This window comes from Silene latifolia, chromosome 2, assembly GCF_048544455.1.
Source record: "Silene latifolia isolate original U9 population chromosome 2, ASM4854445v1, whole genome shotgun sequence".
Lineage (NCBI taxonomy): Eukaryota > Viridiplantae > Streptophyta > Magnoliopsida > Caryophyllales > Caryophyllaceae > Silene > Silene latifolia.
Genome location: NC_133527.1, coordinates 98186664 through 98195084, shown reverse-complemented (window position 1 = coordinate 98195084; position 8421 = coordinate 98186664). Strand labels below are relative to the sequence as shown.

The 8421-nt window shown below is 39.0% G+C and overlaps 1 long non-coding RNA gene across 2 annotated transcripts; it reads left to right on the top strand.

Annotated features, from left to right (window-relative positions):
• Window positions 1–6033: 6033 nt before the first annotated feature.
• On the top strand, window positions 6034–7979 carry LOC141642863 (uncharacterized). Of its 2 annotated transcripts, XR_012543494.1 has the most exons (4): window positions 6034–6292; window positions 6381–6487; window positions 6592–6678; window positions 7632–7979. It is a non-coding gene; the product is annotated as an uncharacterized LOC141642863 (long non-coding RNA). The 2 variants fall into 2 exon arrangements; XR_012543493.1 differs by lacking the exon at window positions 6034–6292 and having other exon boundaries at window positions 6302–6487.
• Window positions 7980–8421: the final 442 nt, after the last annotated feature.

Sequence of the window (8421 nt, the reverse complement as noted above, 5' to 3'; positions counted from 1 at the left end):
AAAAAAATCGTGATATTTTTGTGTAGAGTGTGTGATACATAAGTGGCCTCATGAGACTTAAAAAGATAGGGTGGACTCATGTGATCCTAATTCTATATATATATATATATATATATATATATATATATATATATATATATATATATATATATATATATATATATATATATATATATATATATATATATATGATTCTTTGTTGTGTATGAATTGAATCTATTGAGTTCTGATGAACCCATCTGTGATTTATGCTGGTGTTGATATATGGTGCTGCTGATATATGCAGGTTTTTGAATGACATGAAACAAATTTAATTTTTAAAACAATTAGGAGTTCGTAATAAAAACGGTTACTAAGACAAAAACCGTTGTAAATACCTTTCACAAATTACCGCCATTATATTCAACAACAGGTTTTAAAATAAGAACCGTTGTAATTACCTTTCAAAAATACCCGCGCATAATATTCAACAACAGGTTTTAAACGAAGAACCGTTATTACTACCTCTTTCAACAACGGTTATTTAGCGTATACCCGTTGTTAAAAGTCTTCACAATTTTGGTGGGAAAGATACAACAACAGTTATTTATATGATAACCGTTGTTATATTATTCCCACCAAATTTTTGAAACACTTTCCACAACGGCTTACTCGCAACAACAACGGCTTTTAACCGTGGTGAATACTTTCGACAACGGTTTTAGTAAATAACCTAACCGTTGTAAATACCTTTTACAACGGCCGCATTAACAACGTCCGCTTTTTGTTTTTACAACGGTTTTTACCCGTTGTTATAGCCTGTATCTGTAGTAGTGAATCTACTTCGAATTCTCAATGCTTATTTTTTGCCTCACTTTCTTCTAAGGCTTTCAATGCTTGCAAAGGGTCTTTGATGAAGGTGATACTCATATGGTCCTCAACAAAATAATCTATAATATCCATCTTGTAAAGTAAACTAAGAGAAAAAGATGAGAAGCACCTTGAGGAGTTTTACTTCCCAAAGGTAAAGAAAGACACAACTAAAAACAATTAATGAAAATTAAATCAAGTTAACACCGTCCCCGGCAACGGCGCCATTTTTGGCTCAGCTATAAACTTCGTCGTCAAAAGCTACCAACCAAAACAATATTTATAACTCTACAAACTACTCTTAGTAAAGAGGTAAGTAAAGGTCTGATCCCAAGGGACGGGTATTGATGTAGGATTTTCAATTGTAAGTGGTCGTGTCTTAGGGTGTCACAATTTGGGGTTCAGGTAGGAGATCAACTAAAACTAATCAACAATGAAAATAAATGCAAGGTAAATAAAATGGAGATGTAAACAATTGATTAAAAGCACTAGGGTGTCATGGGTTCATAGGGGATTCATGGGAGTTGATCATACAAATATATTCTCAAATTATAAGCAAGCAATTATTGTTGTGATGGGATCGAGTTGGTGTATAAGCTTACAATCCTTAGGAAGGTTTGGGTCCCGGAGCCGAATCGATTAGATTGTACAACACCTACAAGTCGACTTAATCCTTCCTATCCAACTATATGCATGGTCTAATGAGGCTCGATTTAGTGTATAAGCTTACAAGCCTCATTGAAAAGATAGGTGATGGATTAAAAAAATGCAAGGATTCATAGGCTCGCATTTCATCAAACATAACATGTTCATAAGTTGAAATCATAACAAGCAAGCAAATAAATTATGAAAACATATTAGATTAAGCATGAATCATTTCCCATGTTGGTTTCCCCTCCCCATTAACCCTAGCTAAGGAAACTACTCACTCATTATCAAGTTTAACATGATAACAAGGTTGTCAATCATATTAGCAAGCCAAAACATGATGAACAAGTAAGAAAGATTAACAATAATTAAAACAAGGATTAAGAGAATTATACCTATGGAAATTCCAAAATAATAATACAAAGAATAATAGAAGTACTTGATGATTGATGGAAGGTTGTCAATCTCCCAATAAAACCCAAATAATCTTCTAATTACCCAAAATAAATGAAGAACAATAGAGAAATTACTAAGAGATTAAGATGTGATTAATATTGATGAATTCTATTTCAACTAATTTGAGAGTATTAAGAATTAATTAAGATGGATTAAAGATTGATTAATAGATCCTCCTAATCTATGTAGTACAATGGGGTATTTATACTAAAGATTAGGTACATAAATTAGGGTTACTAAGGCCTTAAATGACTATTAAGACCCTTAAGAAAAGTTGAGGAAATGCTCCTCTCGGAGGAAATGAGCATATCCGTTTTGCTAGTCCCGCGTCAATATGCTCGACCCGCACGTCTTGAGTTGCTGAACGGTTGGTTCTGACTTGTGATCCGAATGGATCATGGAGGAGAAGCTCTACTTGAGCTGCTATGGGACGCTCGTCCCCGGCACAAGACGCCCGATTGTGGTGTTGGGAGACGCCCGGATTTGTGGCAATCCGCTCGGATCCTGGGACAGACAACTTCTCTTCTTTTTAGTCCTTAACAATCCACAAGGATTGTGTTGAGGATGCAAGGATCCTTTCATCATTGCCCAATTCACTTTATTATCTACTTAGGCCTTCTAGTAATGTCTTCTCTTTGATGCTTGGTCATTAGATGCGATGAATTTAGCTCCATTTCGCCAGGTAAATGCAAGGTTAGCACTCCTTTCCTACCAAAGGGGACAAAACCTCAAAGAATATGCAAAATGGGAAACTAAAGATAGTAAATGACCCAATTATGCACTATAAAGCATGGGAACGAGGTTAATTCGGGGACTAAATGTGCTCAAATATGGGTCACATCATGTTTTCAGATCATATGAGTCTGAAATATATCTACACTCAAAAAGAGCTTAACATGCGACAAAGACGGTGGATGGAGCTGATCGGGGACTATGACATGGAGATCATCTATCAAGAGGGTAAGGCTAATGTTGTTGCAGATGCTTTGAGTAGGAAGAGTTTCATTCGCTGTGTATAGCTATGTCCTTACTAAAGATGAGGGATGAGATATCCAAGATGGGGATCCACATGATTCAAAAAGGGGATACCATCGGGGATATGACGATCGAGCGTGATTTGCATTAGGATATCAAGAGGAAACAAGAGCTTGATCCTAAGATCCAAGAATGGAAGTCTAGGGTGGAGAGTGGCACAGTTTCCAGGTTTTGTATCCACACATATGGCAGTGTTCATTTTGATGAGAGATGGTGCGTTCCTGATGATGCAAAATTGAGGAGGGTAATCACGACAGAGGCTGATTTCACTCCTTATTCGGTTCACCCAGGAGGTGACAGGCTCTATAAAGACCTCAAGAAAACGTTTTGGTGGCCAGAGGGTCAAGGGTGAGCAGCGGAGACCACAGGGTAAGATTCAGTCTCTTGAGGTACTTGAGTGGAAGTGGGAGTCGATCTCTATAGACTTCATCGTAGGGTAACCAAGGACACAGCAAGGTAACAATATGATTTGGGTGATCGTCGATCGGTTAACAAAGTCAGCTCACATCATTCTGATGAAGGATACCTGGTCTAAGATGCAGCTAGCTTTGGGTTACAGGAAACATGTGGTCCGTTTACATGGGATACCTAAGGATATAGTGTCAGATCGAGATGCGAGGTTTATATCAAAGTTTAGGCAAGAGTTGCAAGAATTTATGGGTACGACCTTAAAGATGAGTACAACTTTTCATCCTACAACATATGGTCAGACTGAGAGGACTATCAAGACCTTGGAAGACTTGTTGAGAGCTTGTGCCATGGAGTTCGGTGAAGTTGGGTGGACAGGTTGGATTTGATCGAGTTTTCGTATAACAATACTTATCATACTAGCATCGGATGGCACCTTTCGAGGCTTTATATGACATGAAGTGTCGTAGTCCAGTTTGCTGGGATGACAGCGCTGAGGCAGTGGTTTTAGGGCCACAGATGGTATAGGATATGGTTGAACAAGTTTGGCTAATTCGGCAAAAGATGAAAGCAGCTCAGGATCGTCAGAAGAGTTATATCGACTTGCACCGCAGGGACATCGAGTTCGCAGTGGGTGACAAAGTCCTTTTGAAAGTGTCACCAATGCGAGGAGTGATAAGGTTTAGAAATAAGGGTAAGTTAAGCCAGAAGTTTATCGGTCCATAGGAGATTTTGGATCGTATAGGTGAGGTGGCTTACAGGTTAGCTTTACCACCAACTTTGGATCAAGTCCACAACGTGTTTCATGTTTCAGAGCTCCGGAAGTATGTGAGAGACCCGTCACATGTGCTTGAGGTTGAGAACATCGAACTTGATGAGTCCTTATCTTATGTCGAGGTTCCTAAAGAGATCTTAGACCGCAAAGTACGCAAGACAAGGATTGGTGAGACCGTCTTACTCAAGGTGATTTGGTCTAATCATAATGTGGAAGAGGCAACATTGGAACCCGAGAGGGCTATTAGAGAGCGTTTATCCACCCTTTTTTATCAGGTATGTTTGGTTACGGAGATGTAACCGTTGTCTTTTTAGGGGCGTAGGAGCTGGTCGCATGTTTGTTTTTGAGTTAGTCTGAGTCGGTCTAGTGATGTTTTGTGATGGTTTAGTTGTGTTTGGGTCGTTTGGTTGGTTGTGTTGGGAGTTTGTGGTCTTGTTATGTGTGTATATTGTGAACTTCGGGGACGAAGTTCTTTTTAAGGGGGGAAGACTGTAATACTACAGATTTCCTAAGCGGGTACTCCGCCGAGTAAGGGGTGTCGTGTATCCTGGACAGCTTACTGCCCAGGAATACTCGGCCGAGTATGTGGAATACTCGACCGAGTAGAGAGTACTCGGACGAGTATCCTCTATACTCGACCGAGTATCCGGTCTGACGGGTGTTATTTCCGCGGTTTGATTTAGAGATGATTAGAGTTATATAAAACGCGTTAATCAGTTTCTAATTACGTTTTACAAAACCTAAACACTTCAACGACGCTCTAATCCTCTCCAAATATCTCCCTAGTGTGTGTGTGATTGTTAACAAGTTTCTTCATCTCTCATTCTATTGTTGGTGTCGGTAAGTCTTTGATTTCATTATTCCTTTGATTAATCTTTTAGGGTTTGGCTTGAACTGTGAATTGGGGAAAACGGGTTTTGCATATGGTGATTGTTGTTTATGTGATTGTTGTTAGGTGAAGGATTCGTAGAGGAGCCATTCTAGATTGCCTTGCTTGTGTCTCTTGCGGTTGTTGCTAAGGTAGGGTTTTCCCTACTCAGTTTTACTGTTTAATTTAATTAAGATTTATGTGGTAATCATTGTATGATTGATGTTGTGATCATCTGTTGGTGTTGGTGATGGTATTGGTGTTGGTGATGGTGTTGGTGTTGGTGTTGGTGTTAGTGTTAAGATGATTGTGGTGGAGTCACTTGCGGGAGTGGCTTCACACCCTAGTTCGCCCTCCGTGGAACCCGCCACGGGAGGGGATGTGCACATTAAGGGACAGGGATTATTGCTCGTTGATGAGCGGGACCTTGGTGGGTGTGGCTGCGGCCCCTTACCGGCTTGTGATTGGGAGTTGGAGGTGGCTGATGATCAGCGTTTATCTTTCGTACTTGCCTTGCTTTGATTATTCAGTAACTAACCCTGTTGTTTTATAAAATATGTGGTGATCCATTCGGGGATGGTGAGCAGATTGTGATAGGTGATGCAGTTCTTTAGCTATGGGACAGTCATGGGGAGTCGTCACACGAGTCTAGCTTCCGCCGTCAAGAGACTTAGCTTTTATTTCTAGTTGTTAGACTTTCACAGTTGTACTTTGGTTTTGGTTTTGGATAACAGGTAAACTTTACTCATTTATACTATAATAATTGTGTTTGGATTGTTAACTTTGATATACTAACCTCGGCCAACCGAGATGGTAATAGTCTCTCATACTAGGGTGGTCCTTGGTAAGGTACCTTGGTATGTGGGGGTGTTACAGAGAGATAGAGAGAGAGAGAGAGAGAGAGAGAGAGAGAGAGAATATGGATCTCGTGCGAACTAAGTTAGGGTGCGAATCGTACGAACTTAATAATAGCCCTTCAGATCAATTCATCCACGACCAACATCACACTCCCTTATCCTCTCAAACAAAACCCCAATCCCACGATACTCACTCTCACTAATCCTATCTTCACTAATCTTTCTCATCACCGAGTACGAATGCTGTCCGACTGTGGCCCTCCGGCGATGATGATTATTTGCCGGTGGCGCAATCTCTACCTGACTATTTCGCAGAAAACCACGTTTGATCGTGTTTCGCTCAATTTCATCACATCACTCCTCCAATTTGATCGAATTTTCGAGATTCTTCGTCATGTAAGTTTATAATTCGTACTAATTTTCATTGTTTTCATCAATTACTTCCATCATTTTCTTAATTTCCCCAAAAATATGTCTTAATTAGAAGAAATATAACCCTAATTCCGTTCATGCCTCATTCCCCCTAAAATGGTGTTACCAACTTCCCATTCGTTGCCTTTCATGCGTCTACACGGTTCTTCGTTAATTGATGTAAGTTTTTTCCAATTTATTCACGAATTTAAGTTTTCTCAAAATTCTAACTCTAATTTTACTGTTATTATGCTAGTAATTTCTTATTTTCGTGCGTCTTGTAGCATTACATTACCAACAGTTTGGTGTTCCTACCTACCAAGGTCATCGGTTTCATTATCGTCTCACAGTCTCCGTTTTCTCTATACAAGGTATACACTTCTGTTCTTCTCCATTTCCCCTGTTTCGTTGTTTTTTTCAATCAATTTGGGGTGGTGGTTTCGTGGTAGTCGTGGGAGGATGTTGGTTAAGGGGTGGCGATCGTGGGACGATGTCAACTTTTCCCCACGTCTCCAACTCCACCACCGTCATTTGTTCTCTATTACCGTCGGCGCCGTCTAGGGTCGCCGGTGATGTCGCTGGTGTAAATAGGGTCTGATGTTTGCAAGGGTCTGCTTGGGGTTACCCTTTTCGACTTTGGATAGGGTTAATTCGGTTCAGGTCCTAAAGAAGCATTAACATGAGGCCATAAACAAGCCGAGGTCAATAGAATATACCTGCAAAAGAACAGGAACATTCAGAATTGATTAAACATTTGATAGTTTCTGATTGTAGTAATTGTTTGACTGAGTTACACTTTCATCCGAAGCCTGTGAGAGCTTAGTTTGTGCAATGTTTGAACTAAGATTTGTTGATTGTCAGAGCTGATAATAGAAGCATTCGATTTAAATGTAGTAGTATTTCTGTTGTAAAAAAGGTGAGATTTTAAGAAGTTGCTCAAGTTTTGATAACTGTCATTAACCGTTTAAGACAATGATTCACATCAGCCAATCCTATTACGGAGCTGAAGCTTTGTTGGGTGTTAAGTTCTCGTTGTAGTCAAGTTCCGAACTGGTGTGTATTGATGTACTAGTGTTTTGTTTACGACTTTACGGTATGATTAACTTGATGGAATAAAGAGTTATACTTCCATCAGAAGAAACTTCCGAGACTTGTCGATTGTCATAACTGGTAATTAATGCATTCCCTCCATTTCCTTTCATACCCCTCCAAATTCATCTATTAGTTTTTGTCGATAACATGCTTCAACGTGAAACTTTTAACATGCTTACTCTGGTTTACTTGCTCACTTTTTCCTGTGATTTTTACATGTTTATGCTGTTAGTATGGACTTGATACTACTGAGTTCACATATAACCCCAAAGATCAAAGCGGTTACCAGCAGTCAACTGCACAACGAATAGAGGAAAAAGGGTGGTGCACCATCATGTGAGAGAGGTTGTGTTCTTTAAGTTTCAAACATGCCAGCTGCTTTGCTAATAGTTGAAATCCTCTTAGGTCCTGTAAAGCACCTGATATGAATCTGGAAAATCACGAAAATTGGGAAGAAGTGTGTATAACATCTACATCGTCTTATTTTTTAAGAAACCATAAATTTAACTGGTCTTACAGTTAATTTGGAGTGTAACATGCATACTATTGATTTTAAGACATGTTTGTTTTGAAAGATCAATTTAGGGTCAGCAAGTGTTATTGTACGAGACTATCATTCAACAAGGGAAATATGAGGGTTGGTTTCAAATGTCACTTAAACAATCGAAAAGGGTTCACCCTACCTTGTTAGATACATACCTTTAACTTGCTAGATACACTCCTTTAAGTTACTAGATACATGTCTTTACCTAGCTAGATACACTCGTTTAAGTTGTTAAATACAAACCTTTATCTAGCTAGATACACTCCTTTAAATTACAAGATACAAACCATTAACATGCTGGATACACTCGTTTAAGTTGTTAGATACATACCTCAAGTTAGCAAGATACACTTCTTTAAATTTATAAATACATACCTGTATCAAGTTAGATACACTCTGTTAATTTGCTATATACATATCGTATTTTACATTACACACACAATTAGTTATCGAGAAAGGCGTAGCTCATCTCTACATT